The sequence below is a fragment of the Hordeum vulgare genome, chromosome 6H (assembly GCF_904849725.1).
Source record: "Hordeum vulgare subsp. vulgare chromosome 6H, MorexV3_pseudomolecules_assembly, whole genome shotgun sequence".
Taxonomy (NCBI): domain Eukaryota; kingdom Viridiplantae; phylum Streptophyta; class Magnoliopsida; order Poales; family Poaceae; genus Hordeum; species Hordeum vulgare.
In genome coordinates this window covers 42,612,673-42,630,459 of record NC_058523.1, presented here as the reverse complement: position 1 = coordinate 42,630,459, position 17,787 = coordinate 42,612,673, and positions in this window count along the sequence as shown.

Genomic DNA, 17,787 nt, shown 5'->3' with positions numbered 1-17,787 from the left:
GGTTAGACGTCACCTCTAAAACCTCTAGTATATATAGGAGGGAGGGAAGAGAGGAGGCAGCCTCAAACCCTCAAGGTTTGGTCGAAATTGGAGGTGGAGGAGTCCTACTCCAATCCTACTAGGAGTAGGATTCCTCCTCTCCACTTAGAAACCCTTTCCACCTTTTCCACCTTTGGATTTCTTTCCTTCCCACCTGCAATCCACCTTGGGATTTAGTGGAGGATTCGTCCATCCCACTAAGGGCTGGTACACGTCCTCCCACAGCCCATGAGACCCTTTGGGGTGGGTGGGCCCACCTTGTGGACCCCCGGAACCCATTCGTCACTCCCAGTACACTACCCGAAATGTTTCCGGAGTTCAAACCCCACTTCCCTATATATCAATCTTTACCTCCGGACCATTCCGGAGCTCCTCGTGATGTCCGGGGTCTCATCTGGGACTCCGAACAACTTTCGGTTAGCAAACGCACACAACTCAATAATACCGAAATGTCACCGAACCTTAAGTGTGTAGACCCTGCGGGTTCGAGAACTATGCAGACATGACCTGAGACACTCCCTGGTCAATAACCAATAGCGGGACCTGGATGCCCATATTGGCTCCTATATATTCTACGAAGATCTCTATCGGTTGAACATCTATGTCAAGGATTCATTTAATCCCGTATGTTGTTCCCTTTGTCCTTTGGTATGTTACTCGCCCGAGATTCGATCGTCGGTATCTCCATACCTAGTTCAATCTCGTTACTGGAAAATCTCTTTAATCGTTCCATAATACAAGATCCCGTAACTAACTCCTTAGTCACATTGCTTGCAAGGCTTGTTGTCATGTTGTATTACCTAGTGGGCACCGAGATACCTGTCTGTCACATGGAGTGACAAACCCCAGTCTTGATGCATGCCAACCAACAGACACCTTTGGAGATACCTGTAGAGCACCTTTATAGTCACCCAGTAACGTTGCGGCGTTTGATACATACAAGGCATTCCTCCGGTGTCCGGGAGTTGCGTGATCTCATGGTCATAGGAACAAATACATTGACATGCAGAAAATAGTAGCAATAAACTGACACGATCATATGCTACGCTTATACTTTGGGTCTTGTCCATCACATCATTCTTCTAATGATGTGATCCTATTATCAAGTGACAACACTTGCCTATGGCCAGGAACCTTGATCATATTTGATCAACGAGCTAGTCAACTAGAGGCTCACTAGGGACAGTGTGTTGTCTTTGTATCCACACATGTATTTGAGTTTCCAATCAATACAATTGTAGCATGGATAATAAACAATTATCATGAACAAGGAATTATAACAATAACCAATTTATTATTGCCTCTAGGGCATATTTCCAAAACCTATGCGCCAAAGTGTGAGGAGGGGAGGGAGTCCGAATTGGAGGAGGGCTCCTCCCTAGAGCCTCCACCTCCCAATCGGAGGAGGACTCCTCCACTTGGGCGCCACCCCTTCCCTCCCTCCTATATATAGTGGAGAGGAGAGAGGAAATCGTACCCGAAAAGGTGACGGCACACAGCCGCACCCAATTAGCTCATGGCACAACTTTCTCTCCCTCCTCTAGTTCATTCCAACTCTAGATCGGTTTAGCGGTACACGACGAAGAACTGCTGGATGAGCTCCACCAACACCGCCATCATGCTGGCGGAGAACTCATCTACCTCCCCAACCTTGCTTACTGGATCAAGGAGGTGGATATCGTCATCGAGCTGTACGTGTGCTGAATGCGGAGGTGCCGTCCGATCAGCACTAGATCGGGACAGATCGTGATGAGACTACGGGACAGATCATGACGAGATCGCGAGACGGATCATGGTTGTATCGCGAAGACGTTTGACTACATCAACCGCGTTATATGCGCTTCCGCTTAGCGATCTACAAGGGTATGTAGATGCACCCCCCCTTTCGTAGATGTTAGTCTCCATAGATTGGTCTTGGTGAGCGTAGGAATTTTTTTGTTTCCCATGTGACGTTCCCCAACACATATGTGCTTTCAATCTCCCCCATTTTCATAATTGATGACAACATACAATCAAAGCTTCAAATAAAGATAGGCAGTAAAGTATGACATCTTTGAAGGATACATGACTAATAAAAGCTCCCCCAAAATGTGTGCAATCCCCTTTAAAGGACAGTTGTGTTGGAATGCATGGACACACACATTGTAGAAAGGGACATGATGAGTCATCGGTACCTTGGCTATATGCATCAAACATATGTGAGTAAAACGTCTCCATGTTCAAGACTCAATCTTGAAACAATATGTGCAAGAGACAACAGATCATCTTGAACAAGGATATCATGCATATACTTACCTTGGAGTTCATGAGCATCTTAACAGTAGGAACACACTTGAGAAAACAATTATTCGGTAACACAAGAGCATCCTATTGTAAGTATGAAAAGTGCTTCAATAGTACCAAGACATGGAAGACATACTGAAAATAGGGTTTGATTATATATATTTCTCCCCTATTTGTCAGGATAGATATTTCTCCAAAAACATATATAACTTTCTCCCCTAAGTGCGAATATGTAGGTTTTTCTCTCCCCCTAAATCATAGCATGTATATATTGGGAGTAGGTAGGGTGAGACATGTCCAATATAAGAAGACAAATAAAACTTAAGTAAAACTTTCTCTCCTCCTTAATGTAGTTATCCCCTTTGGCTAAGCATAAGATTTGATATCCCTCCCCCTTAAAGATTTCTCCCCCATTGATATCTCTCCCCCTTAGAGATTTCTCCTCCTGAAAGCATAACCTTTGATGTCTATCCCCCTTTGGCATTAATTTCCAAAAAGGTCATAGGGTAAGGGTTCCTTGAGAATAAGGGATCATGGATTTCTCTTCCTTTGATATATGTAAGGGTTCCTTGAGAGTAAGGGATCCTTGATATTTCTCCCTTTGCTATAGGTATAGGTTCCTTGATATAAAGGCAAAGAACTCAAGGAGTATAAAAATCCAGAGTCTCCGAGGCAAATAGATTTCGCAGAACCAAAAAAGATCTTAGGCCTCTCTGAGATCAATATGACCGATTTTCCTAGTTCAGAGGGACCAAGTTGCAAATGGAAACTTAACTAATTGAAGATACCAGGTTTCTTTTATCACACGAATATGCTTCTTGGCCATTTTGACAATAAACATTCTCACATATTTTGACCAAAGTTCTCAGAAAAATATTCAAGTGATTTTCAAGGAATTTTCAAAAGATTTACAATGAATTTTCACAACTATATGATGATTGAATGGTTCCAATAAAGCATGCAACTAGAATATGAACCATACAAGACTCTTCATCTAGATGTTGGTCGGTGACTAGGTCACTTATATTAGATTATATTGACTTGAGGATCCAAGCAATAATTCTTGATCATAGGTCACACTCATCGTTAATATCAAAATGGGGCTACCATTTTTCATTAAGCATTTTTAATGTCTTCATATCACTTGAGTTGCTTTACCTTTTGTCTTGGAGTAAAGCTTTACCAATGATATGAGTACATACCTTTGAAAGATGTTGATGACATGGCATGTAGGTGAACTTGTTGTGGATGCTCGAAGTTGATGAAGTTCATATTGAATTGGGAGCATTCCTTGTTGTTTTGGTTCACTTTTCACCTACATAGGTTAGTCATGCAAGGAAGAACATAATATATCCAAATGACAAGAGTGAATTTATTCAACAAATGGTTGTCAAGGATACAATTTTGTTGTCTTGTTCCTCCATATCCAAATAAAGGGTTCTTGATACTTGGACATAACACGATTGCTTTTGATGTGAGTTGATGACAATATTGTGGAGTGTAATTCTTCCAAGCACCTACAAACGGTTAGATGAAATACAAGGGAGCATAGTTTTCCAAGATATAAGATAGTGTCATATCAATAGCATCATGGAATAATCAAGTAAGATCATGCCCTCGCATGCATCCGAGTGAGTCTAGCTCAAGTTTGAAGCATCAATGATGTTCAACTCACTCCTAAAGTGATAAAACACTTTCTCATCAAGTGAATTGGTAAAGATATCGGCCAATTGTTTTTTGGTACGAACTTGCTTGAGATTAATATCTCCTTTGCCAACATGATCACGAATGAAATGATGCCAAACTTGAATATGTTTAGTTTGAGAATGTTGCACGAAATTATGAGCAATCTTAATAGCACTTTCATTGTCACACGACAATGGAACATGTTTCACATGTATGCCATAATCTTTAAGAGTTTGTGTCATTCATAGCAATTGTGCACAATATGATCCAACAGCAATGTACTCTGCTTCTGCAGTAGATAGAGATATTGAGTTCTATTTCTTGGATATCCAAGACACGACAGATCTCCCAAGAAATAGACACATGCCCGAGGTGGATTTTCTGTCAACCTTGTCTTTGGCATAATCCGAGTCGGAATAGACAACAAGATTAAAAGAAGATCCCTTGGGATACCAAATGCCAAAGTTTGGTGTATGTATCAAGTATCTCACAATTTGTTTCATGGGCTTTAGATGACACTCCTTGGGAGTTGCTTGATATCTGGCACACATGCATTCACTTAGCATGATATCGGGATCGGAGGCACACAGATATAGCAATGAACCGATGATTGATCGATAAACCTTTTGATCAACCGGTTTGTCCTCCTTGGTAAGGTCAACATGTCCACTAGTTGGCATGGGAGTTTTTATACATTTTCACTCTTGCAAGTTGAACTTCTTCATCAAGTCCTTGGTATAAATGGTTTGAGAGCTAAATGTGCCTTCTCACGTTTGTTTAATTTGCAAACCAAGAAAGAATTCCAGCTCACACATCATGGACATCTCATACTTCTCGGACATCAACCTTCGAAACTTCTCACTAAAATGTGGGTTAGTAGATCGAAAGATAATATCATCCACATAAATTTGGCACATGAATAATTCACAATTAACTCTTTTAGTTAATAAGGTTGCATCAATTTTACCAATTTCAAAACCCTTTTCAATGAGAAACTTTATTAGGCATTTATACCAAACTCGAGGGGCTTGTTTAAGACCATATAGAGCTTTACAAAGTTAATTTATAAATATGATTAGGTTTCTTAGGGTTCACGAAGCCGGAAGGTTGTTGACATAAACTTCCTCCTCAATTCCACCATTTATAAAAGCACTTTTGATATCCATTTGGTAAAGAGTACTATCATGGTGATTGGTATAAGCAAGAAGAATGTGAATGGCTTCAAGTCTAGAAACGGGGGCATATGTATCAGCATAGTCCATACATTTGACTTCCGTGTAACCTTGATCTAGGATACATGCCTTTTTGCTTACCACTTTGCCATCTTCATCTTGCTTGTTCCGAAACACCCATTTTGTACCAATGATGTTGTGCTTGTCCTTGGGCTTCCCCACTAGTATCCACACCTCATTCCTCTCAAAATTGTGTAGCTCTTCGTGCATGGCATTCACCCAATCCGGGTCTTGAAGTACTCTTCTACCTTCACAGGCTCAATGCTAGAGATAGGTGAGTAGTGCTCACAAAAGTCAGCTAAACAATTTTTAGAGCGAGTGATTCTCCCGGTTTGTATGTTGTCGAGAATTTGTTCGACGGGATGATTCTTGTTCACTCTTGCTCGAACTAGTGGTAGCTTTTGCTTGTTGGACGATGGAGATTCCTCATCATCTTCTTCTTCTTTGTTGTTGTTGAAGGTGCCATCTCCTTGAGGTGGTGGTGAAGGAGGTTGAGGTGGATCATCATGATGTACTCATTCCTCCTCTTCATCTTGTCATGTACCATTTGTGGATGCCTACATGTCGTTTTGTGGTTCGCCTTGACGCGGAGTAGGGGCTTCCACTTATGTTGATGAAGTACTTTCCTTCACCTCCTTGGGACGGATCTTACTGATGGACATGTCTTGAATGGCTTCTGAAGGTTCCTTATTTCCTACATCATTTGGCAATTATTTGACTTACGAACCATTAGATTAATCAAACTTCACATCTACCATATCTTCAAATTTTGGAGTGAAGTTGTTGTAGACACGGTAAGTGTAAGAGTTTGATCCGTAACCAAGTAGGAAACCTTCATGATATTTAGGAGAAACTTTGGAATGACGATGCTTATCAAGAGTGTAGCCCTTTGAGCCAAATACCCAAAAGTATCCAACTTGGGGTTTGTTTCCGGTGAGTAGCTCGTCTGCCGTTTTACCACGAAGCCCGTGTAGATAGAGTCGGTTTGTGGCATGACAAGTTATTTCCATGAGTGCTGCACAAAAGTGTCTTGGTGTCTTGTATTCATCGAGCATCGTTCTAGCCATTGATGACGAGTTGATGTATATACTTCTCGCCCCTCGTTGGTTACCCCAAGTGGAAGGTGGAGATGTAGTCAGCAGCAGATTTCCCTTACATGGAGACTGTAAGGTTTATCGAACCAGGAGGACTCCTAGGCTCAACAAGTAGGTGTCTTCCACCCTGGCGCTAGCAAAAGACGTGGACCTGCACATACCGCATATAACTTTGCTCCCAATGACTACAAAGAGGTTGTCAATCTCTCCGGACTTGTAGTTTGCAAAGGATCAAAACACAAGCGGGAAAGTACTAGTGATTGCAACGGAAAAGTAAATGAAAGCGGTAAGTGATGGAGGTGTGTAAACAATGATGGTGATATGGACCGGAGTCACATGATGTTCACTAGTGATGTCTCTCTCCCAAAATACGATAAACAACTATGCTTGGGTAAACAAATCACAGTTGGGAAATTGACAGAATTATGATCGCACCGCAATGCTAATTATGCTACTTGAGAGTTAGAGGTTCAATAGTAATGGGAAGTACGGCAAGACAAGTGGACCATTTATTCATCAGTATCTAGTTACTAATCATCCACTTTGAGATATCTATCCAGAACATCTCTCCGGTATTAAGTTGCGAGCCCCATCCAAAGTGTAAACTCAAAGCAACGGACAACTGCATTAATGAACTACGCGTCAGATAAACAATCCTTGCAACCGTGGTCACAAACACTATTGTTTTCTCCCTGGTGGGAACAAGCACATCCCCTAGTCTCATGTTTCTGTCACTCAAGCTAGATATTGAGGGGCATCAACCCACAATCATGCATAGCGCTCCCTCTTGGAGTTACAAGCTACTACTCGGCCAAAGCAATAAATAGGAAGGGAGAACATGCATGAATCACTAAGGAACATAATATAAAAGGATAATCAAATATATAACTCATAACAATCTGAACATAATCTCATAATCCATCGGATCCCAACAAACCGAGCATAGCAATAGCAAGAGAATTACATAGATACCTTGATCATGTAGGGCGGCTCACAAGGACTAACCATTGAAGCACAAGATTGGAAAGAAGACATCACATAGTTACTAGTCATGGACTCATGGTCCAAGGAGGACAACTCACGGCACGTCCGGGAAGCATCCATGGTGGTGGAGAAGCTCCCGGAAGTCAATCCTCCCTCCGGCAGGTTGCCGGGAAGAGGTCTCCTGACGCCCCGATCTCGGAAGCGCTGCGACGGCGGAACAATGGAGAAATTCGTGATTACAGATAGTCTGTGATGGTTTCCTCTCGGGGCTCTAAATATAGGCCAAGGGAGGGCACCGGAGGAGGTGGGACCCACCCAGGCGACCTCCTGGCTCGGCCTAGGGCCTGGCCACGCCAGCAGGCCGCCTGGGAGGCCCCTGCCCCCCCCCCCCTCTGGCTCATCTTCGGTGATCCGTAAGCTTCTGTTTTGCTTATTTTTTTTATATATTTTTCTAGAATTTTTCGGGCTTCGGAAAATTGGGTAAAAGCTCGTGCAAAATAGACATCAGTAGACAGAAACTGGCACTGGGTGCACTGAGTTAGTAGGTTAGTCCAAATATGTGTAAAATGATATAAAAGTGTAGCAAAACATATAACAATGTCACCCAAAAGATCATGGAACAAGCAGAAATTATAGATACGTTTGGGACGTATCAACATCCCCAAGCTTAATTTCTGCTCGTCCTCGAGTAGATAAATGATAACACAATAATTTCTATGGTGACATGTTAACACACATATAAGAACTTCAAAGTAAAGCAAGTAAGATATGCAATTCAAGTCAAGACAATAACAAGCAAGAGTCTATATCTAGTATTGAGTTTAGCAAAGTAAGAACATAAAGGTGCAAGAGCTCTCGCTGTCCGTGACTCAAATGTCTCCAAATGGTGTTTGTGTGCAAGAATTGGGAGATGGGTTGAGATCATAAAATATATTTGTTAATTGAGAACTGAATCTACTAAAATTTCACACTTAGTCTCCTTCGGAATCTTATTTTGACTCATCCTCAGACCACTAGTCAGGCACAAGTCAAAATGATCCTCTCCCTTTCGACTTTGAGCACTCATGGAATGGATGAGCGTAAGCAAGATATGTTGGCACTTAGGATGGCAAATAGAATAATGATGGGGAAGGAAAACAAAAAGGTGTGAAAGGCTCACATCAATGAGGACAACCATAGGCAAGAGAAAGCCAAATGATAGATATGATGTGAGGAGTAGGGATTGCGATGTAAGGGATGCACATATGAGCTAAGGTAAGCTCTCAAATGGAACTAGTGGGGGTGCATCCAACTTGTCTGCTCATGAAGACCTGGAGCTCATTTGAGGAGGCTCATCATTGGAATATGCAAACCAAGTTCTATAGTGTAAGGGTCCCCACATAGTTATGCATGAATGATAATCTCTATGTAGTACCAATATAGCAATGGAGTACGAGTGAGGATCTTTCAAAAGGAATAGTAGTGTTTCCCCATTCTCTCTTTTTATTTCTTTTTCTTTTTCTCTCCTTTTTATTGTTTTTTGTGGCATCTTTGGCTCTTTCTTTTTATCTCTCATTTGTCCTCTTTGGGATCTTTTGTTTGTCCTCTTTGGGATCTTTTCCTCACTTAAGGGCAACACTCTATGTTTTACATGAATAAAATAAAAATAATCACACTTTATAAGAAGTACTCAACATAAAGACAAGTGAAATCTATCGTGATGTATGCAAATGTATGCCTCTGCTAGTGTAGCAGGATATGCAATTATACTAGCGCGTCATGTAGCAGTAATAAGGGCAAGGCCCAAAGCATGCGGCTCTACGATGAAGCAAAAGCATGTATGACATGAAGATCAAGTCATGAGATGGTGGATGTTGCATAGCAATGTATCTCGGAAAGGCTATGGAAATGCCGTAATAGTTAGGTATGGTGGCTATTTTGAGGAAAGATATAATGAGGCTTATGTATGACAGAGCGTATCAAGTCATGGGTTTGGATGCACCGCGGAGTTTGCACGAACTCTCGATGTGAGAGAGGGCAATGCACGGTACCGAAGAGGCTAGCAAAATATGGATGGTGGACGTGCCAACAATTGAATACTCACATTAGTCCGAAGAACTCATACACTTATTATCTGTAACTGTCTATCTAGTTTGGAAATTCACAAAGAGACAAGTACCCCGAGGAGGAGTGTTTGGGGGTTTGGTTATCCTTGCGCATCCTCGACTCATGGTAAGGTGAGGGTAATCTATATATTTCAACCCCTCAAGAGGTTAGCGATCAATTTAGTAGCTAGAGTTCTCAACTAGTTTTTAGTTTTTAAAAAACACACGGATTTCCAAAAATACGACAATTACCACTAATAGGTTCAAGCTCTTGGCACCAATAGTCCAAACATTACTCAAATCAATACCTCAAAACTATTGCAAGTTACTACTATACTTAAATAGCAACCTCAATTACCTACTCATGCAAGACACACAACTCAGTGCAACGAGCCAACTCTCTAAAAAAGATAAGCATGATAACTAAAGAGAGTTCCAGAAGCAACTTGAATAAAATCTCTTAAAAATATAAGCATGAAAACTAAGAGCTAAGCATGACAGTAGCTACGAAAAGATGAAGAACACACAAAAAGATAAGCATGAAAACCTATGTAGTGTTGTAGAGTGGAATGGAGCGTGTCTCTCTCCCAAACAAGGTAGGCTAGGTTCCGACTTGTTATGAACATCAAGAAAAACTAAAACAAACTAAAAAGAAAATAGTGGGACGCTCCAAGCATAGCACATTTCATATGAAGTGATAAAAATATACCATGGAGATGGACGAACTGATGATTGTTGATAGAGAAGGGGATGCACGGGGGCATCCCCAAGCTTAGACGCTTGAGTCGCCTTGAATATTTCTTGGGGTGCATGGGGGCATCCCCAATCTTGAGTGCTTGACACTCCTGCATCTTCTTTCATCATCTCTCCCATCGCATACTCGAAAACTCCCTTCATATGAAACTCATCATAAGCTGATTAGAGTGGTTAGTACCCTTAATAAAATAATTTATTACCTGCTCAAAATAAATATTTTCAAGAAAAGTTACTGCTTCTCATGATTCCCAAAAAAGTTTTGCAAATAAAAAGCAAGTTTAGGATTCGCAAAACAATGGAAACACAAAAGATGGCAGAATCCATGAAAAACAGAATAGCAGGTAGTAAATAATTTATTCGGGGCACTTCTGCAACTCAAATCAAGAAAACTCAGAACAGATGCGAGAAACGCAATTATATAGATCATGCTGTAAAAAATCAGATCAAAAAGATGATCTGGTGACTTTTGGCGATTTTTTTCGTCAAGGAGACATAATCTGTTTCTGGACAACATGTCACAATTTTCGAACTTTCTTGCAATTGGAGGCTATAACTTGACACAAACCTTAAAACTAAAGATACAACGATGTTGCTACAGTAGTAACAAGCATCAAGACCACTAAAACAGAAAGTAAAAACAAATTGGGTTGCCTCCTAGCAAGCGCTTTCTTTTATGCCTTTGAGCTAGGCATAATGCAAGAAGATCAAGTGTTATCAACACCATAAGAATAACTTGCCCGAGTAACAGACTCATAAGGTAACTTAATCTTGTTTCTAGGGAAGTGTTCCATTCCCTTTTTAAGAGTAAATTGGAATTTAATAATTCCCTCTTTCATGCAATGATAGCACCAACGGTGCAGAGAAAAGGACGTCCCAAATTGGGCATGAAGGATCACATTCAATGTCCATAATAAGAAAATCAATGGGCATATAATTATCATTGGCAATAATAAGAACATCATCAATTCTCCCTAAAGGTTTCTTTATGGAAGGATCAACAAGACGAACACCAAAATAACATGGATCATAAGCTTTCCAATCAAGCATATCATACATTCTTTTGGGCATAACGGAAGCACTAGCTCCAACATCACACAATGCAAAGCAAGAGATATTATTCAATTTAATTTTGGCCATAGGATTCAAACCATCTTCTAGTTTTCTAGGGATAGAAGTCTCTAGCTTGAGATTCTCCTCCCTAGCTTTGAAAAGAGCATTGGTAATATGGTCGGTGAAGGCAATATTGAGTGTACTAGAGTGGGGGTCTTTAGCCATTCTTTGCAAAAAGGTGATAACTTCGGAGAGACTAAAAATTGTCAAAATCAAGGTTACTGCCATTAATTAAAGTGGTAGTAATGTCATCTAAGCTCATTCTTTTGGTAGTCTCTAAATTCAAAGGACCTTCCTGTCCTATAGTTGAGGTATTAGCATCACCATTAATAGGTCCATTTGGACTATGAGTGCGATGGGTGCTAAAAGTTTTGAGATCCTCAACAACTTGTATAGTATAAATGGTAGTGTAAGTGGGAAGGCTCTTACTTCTCTCTTCCTCTTCCTTTTCTCTAGCCCATCTATCTTTAAGTTTGGTTAGCATTCTTATGTTCTCATTAATTTGGACTCGGATAGCATTCATGGGTGTGGTGTTCCTTTCCTCAAGTGGGGAAGTTCTAATTTTAAGTATCTCTACATCATGAGCTATGTTGTCCACCTTTAAAGAGAGACTATCTAATTTTTATAGTTTCTCTTCTACACTCTTGTTGAAGGCTTTTTGAGAAGTCATAAAATCTGTAAGCATGATCTCTAATTCAGTAGTGGAGTTTTTGGTGCTAGGATAATTGTTATTGTTCCCATAGTTGTTGGATGGAAACGGTCTAGGATTGCTACCAAAATTACTCCTATAGGCATTGTTATTAAAGTTGTTCCTAGAGATATCATCAACTTGTTCTCTTTCTTGAGCAACCAAAGAATTTAAAGGAACATCATGAGGATCAATAGGAGCTTGCTTAGTAAGTAGAGTCATAATCATGTCAACCTTATCATTAAGGGAGGAGATCTCCTGAACAGAGTTTACCTTCCTACCTGTTGGATCTCTCTCGGTGTGCCATTGAGAATAATTTGTCATCATATCATCCAATAGATTTGTGGCAGTACCAAGTGTAGTTGACATAAAGGTTCCTCCCGCGGCCGAGTCTAATAGATTCCGCGAGGTAAAATTCAATCCTGCATAGAAAGTTTGGATAACCATCCAAGTTGTCAAACCATGTGTAGGGCAATTCTTAACAAGAGATTTCATACGTTCCCAAGCTTGAGCAACATGTTCATTTTCCAATTGCCTAAAATTCATAATGTTACTCCTCAACTAGATAATCTTAGCAGGTGGGTAATACTTCCCAATAAAAGCATCTTTGCACTTATACCAAGAATCTATGCTATTCCTAGGCAAAGATTGAAGCCACACTTTAGCTCCTCCTCTCAAGGAGAAAGGAAAAAAGCTTAAGTTTAACAATATCACCACCTACTTCTTTATATTTTTGCATATCACAGAGCTCAAAAAAATTGTTCAAGTGCAAGGCAGCATCATCTCCAGCATCGGGGAATTGATCTTTCATAACTAGGTTTAGTAAAGCAGGTTTAATCTCATAGGACGTGGCTCTAGTGGCGGGAGCAGCAATAGGAGTGCACATAAAGTCATTGTTGTTGTGACTAGTGAAGTCACACAACTTGGTGTTTTCAGTGGAAACCATAGCAGCGGCAACGAGCAAGAACAAAGCAACTAATTTTTTTGTGGTTTTTGGTATAAGACTAAAGCAAAAACTACAAAGCAAACTAACAAGACTAAAAAGCAAAGGTAAAAGATAGCGTGCAACTCCCCTATCTTGAAGACTGGAGTCCCCGGCAACGGCGCCAGAAATTTTCTTGATGACGAGTTGATGGATATACTTCTCGCCCCTCGTTGGTTACCCCAAGTGGAAGGTGGAGATGTAGTCAAGATCATATTTCTCTTACACAAAGATTGTAAGGTTTATCGAGCCAGGAGGAATCCTAGGCTCAACAAGTAGGTGTATTCCACCCTGGAACTAGCATAAGACGTGGAACTGCACGCACAACAAATAACTTTGCTCCCAACGAGTACACAGAGGTTGTCAATCTCTCCGGCTTTGTAGTTTGCAAAGGATCAAAACACAAGCGGGAAAGTAATAGTGATTATAATGGGAAAGTAAATGAAAGCGGTAAATGATGGAGGTGTAAACAATGATGGTGATATGGACCAGAGTCACATGATGTTCACTAGTGATGTCTCTCTCCCAAAAGACGATAAACAACTATGCTTGGGTAAACAAATCACAGTTGAGCAATTGACAGAATTATGATCGCACCGCAATGCTAATTATGCTACTTGATAGTTAGAGGTTCAATAGTAATGGGATGTACGCCAAGAAAAGTAGATCGTTTATTCATCAGCATCTACTTACTAATCATCCAACTTGAGATATCTATCCAGAACATCTCTCCGGTATTAAGTTGCGAGCTCCACCCAAAGTGTAAACTCAAAGCAACGGAGAACTGTAGTAACGGACTATCCGTAAGGTAAACAATCCTTGCAACCGTGGTCACAAGCACCGTTGTTTTTTCCATGCTGGCAACAAGCACATCCCCTAGTCTCATGTTTTTGTCACTCAAGCTAGACATCGAGGGGCATGAACCCACAATCATGCATAACGCTCCCTCTTGGAGTTACAATCTACTACTCGGCCAAAGCAATAAATAGGAAGGGAGAACATGCATGAATCACTAAGGAACGTAATATAAAAGGATAATCAAATATATAACTCATAACAATCTGAACATAATCTCATAATCCATCGGATCCCAACAAACTGAGCATAGCAATAGCAAGAGAATTACATAGATGCGTTGAACATGTAGGGCAGCTCACGAGGACTAACCATTGAAGCACAAGATTGGAGAGAAGACATCACATAGCTACTGGTCATGGATTCATGGTCCAAGGAGGAGTACTCACAGCACGTCCGGGAAGTGTCCATGGCAGTGGAGAAGCTCCCGGAGGTCAATCCTTCGTTCGCCAGGGTGCCGGGAAGAGGTCTCCTAACGCTCTCAATCTCGGAAGCGCTGCGGCGGCAGAACGATGGACAAATTCGCGATTCCAAATAGTCTCTGAGGGTTTCCTCTCGGGACTGTAAATATAGACCAAAAGAGGGCACCAGAGGAGGTGGGACTCACCCAGGCGACCTCCTGGCGCGGCCTAGGGCCTGGCCGCCTGGGAGACCCCTGGCCCCCCTGTGGCCCATCTTCGATGATCCGGAAGCTTCTGTTTCACTGATTCTTTATATATATTTTTCTGGAATTTTTCGGGCTTTGGAAAATTGGGTAAAAGCCCCTGCAAAATAGACATCAGCAGATAGAAACTGGCACTGGGTGCACTGAGTTAGTAGGTTAGTCCAAATATGTGTAAAATGATATATAAGTGTAGCAAAACATATAACAATGTCACCCAAAAGATAATGGAACAAGTAGAAATTATAGATACGTTTGGGACGTATCAGCCATCTATATGAGAGTTTGGTTCTTCGTCTCAACAACTCTGTTTTGTTGAGGTGTGTATGTAGCCATGAACTCATCTAAGAATCTTCTTCATCAATAGATGTATCCACATTAGTGTTCTTGAACTCCGATCTATTGTTGCTCCAAACTTTCTTGGTCTTCACTTCAAACTAATTTTGGGCTTCCCGAGCTTAGTTCTTAAATTTCTTTGGTACCCGCGACTTGTCATCAAGAAAGAATACCCTCCTAAATATGGAAAAATCATCAACTATAACTAGACCAAAAGAATTTCCACCGAGGATCTTGTAAGCATTGGGACCAAAGAGATCCGTGTGAAGCAGCTCGAGTGGCCTTCTAGTAGTCATGATGTTCTTCATGGGATGACTTCCACCAACTTGTTTCCCTGCTTGAAAAGCACTACAAATATATTTTTGTCAAATATAACATCTTTAACACCAAGAATATGATCACCTTTGATAATCTTGTCTAGATTACGCATACGAACATGTCCTAGCCTTCTATGCCATAACCAATCTTTAGACGATTTTTCAATAATACATGTATGAGGTTTGGATATTTTAGTGAAGTCGACAACGTATAGATCACCTCTATGAAAATCGGTAAAGACCATGTTATGATTAACTTGACGAAACACTTGGCAATTAACTTTTGTAAATAGCACACTAAAATCGGTAAAGACCATGTTATGATTATCTAGATACGGAAAGAAGATTGTATCCAAGGGATTCAACAAGCATGACATTTTGAATGGAACTATCATGAGATATGGTCACCTTACCAAGACCTAGTACCTTACCCTTGGAGTTGTCTCCAAAATTCACATACCTTCGTGGTCCATGGATTGGTGTGATCTCTTGAAACATGTATCTATCCCCGGTCAAGTGATCGGTGGATCCACTATCGAGAATCCACTCCTTTCCTCTGTCTATGTAGTCTCTAATGTTCGCCATAAGACTTAGGATCATCATGGTCTTCCCATATTCGATATCAAACCTCTCGTCTTCATCATAGAAACCATACTCCGCATTGTCATCGTCAAATGGAATATCCTCGTCACACAAATCAAGAGATCTGTTAGCATGTTGACCATAACAATGTTCAAGTTTATGAATGCTAATGGATTCAACAATGATGTTATTGATGGTAATGACATGCCCTTTAGCACACATGAGGTCACAAAGCTCAAATAGATAATTATCAAAGTTTGGATCATTGGGCTTCATTTTGTGAAAGACAATAGATTTTTGGAAAATTACATCAAGATTTTTTAAGGAATAATTGTGATGTATTTTCTCCAAATGTTTCCACAAAGTGTAAGCGCACTAAAAGTTCTTCATTTGATTAAGCATGATTCTTGGCAATCCTGTAATGATAAGATTGATAGTTCTAAGATCCCAAAGCATATCAAATTCTTCCTCGTGGGGAGGATGTAAGGGATCAATGGGAGGCACATAGGGGTTTTCAACATACTTGCTCAAATGGAATTTGTCAAAGATATCAAACATTTTATCCTTCCATTGCTATAGTACTCCCCATAGAGAATAGGTACTCTACAACTAAGATTCCCAAACTAGACACATCCATGTTCCTCCAATGGTGATTAAGCAAGGCTATGGAGACCAAAGCTCCGATACCAATTGTGGGGTCACTAGAAGGGATATATAAAGGGGGTGAATATACTACTTGACAAATTAAAACCTAGCCTTTTCCCAATTATAATGGTTCGCAGATTTTAGCAATTATAGCAAGTCAAACACACCCTACAAATGTAAGTCTATGATTATAGAAGTGGAAAGAAAAGATGTGCACATGTAAAGTAAGGAGGAGATTTAGGAAGATCAAATGCAAAGATTGACACGGGGATTTGTGGCGAGCTTCCGATAGGTCGTGCTATTGTACGTCCACGTTGATGGAGACTTCAACCCATGGAGGGTAACGGCTGCGCGAGCCCACGGAAGACTCCACCCACAAGGGGTCCACGAAGCAGCAACCTTGTCGATTCCACCATGGCTTACCTCCATGAAGTACTAGCCTGAATCAGGGTAGATCTTCATGAAGTAGGCGATATCCTTGCCCTTACAAACTTCTTGATTCAACTCCACAACACGAAGTAGGAGGCTCCCAAGCGACACCTAACCAATCTAAGAGACACCACTCTCCAAAAGGTAATAGATGTGGTAGTATGATGAACTCCTTGCTCTTGTGCTTCAAAAGATAGTCTCCTCAACACTCCATCACTCTCTTACAAATTAGGCTTGGGTAGAAGAGGTTTATTAGGTGGAAAGCAACTTGGGGAGGCTAGAAATCAAGATTCATATGGTAGGATTGGAATATCTTGATCTCAACACATGAGTAGGTGGCTCTCTCTCAGAAAAAAGAATGGGGCAAGTGTTGGTTCCTTTTGAGTACTTCATCTACGAATGAGAGGAGGTGGAGGGGTATATATATAGGCATCTCCAAAAATCCAACTCCTACAACATTATTGCTCAACTCGGTGAAACTGAAGTAAAACTCGGTTGCACCGACTAGGGCAAAATATGGCAACTTTAGGCGTTTCGGTGACACCGATATATGAATATCGGTGGGTCTGATTTTGGTTGGCCTACGCAGTTACCACACTCAATGGCACTGATTCCTAATACTTAGAAGTTATGATTCTTAAAAACAAGTAGATAGAGAGTTGGTCACAGATTCTTGGTCAGACCGAAACCAAACTCAATGTCACCGAGATGTTAGGGTTTGGCATAGGTTCTGTCTACGGCATAACTCGGTAGGGATGAATGGAAATTGTTGGTGGCATCGCATTTTGAACTTTACGATTTTTGACAGAATATTTTTGGGAGAATTTCATGTGTGTTTTTTGTGAATAATCTCTAAGCACTTGAGCAAGCAGATCATCATAGTCACCTCATACCCTTTTAATAGTATTGGCTTTCCTATAGACTCAAGTGTGATTTCTCTCAAAATATAAAATGTAGATTCTTGGATCTTGAAGCTTGGCCTATACTATTCCTTTCCTTCTTTTGGGCATCTCCTCACAATCCT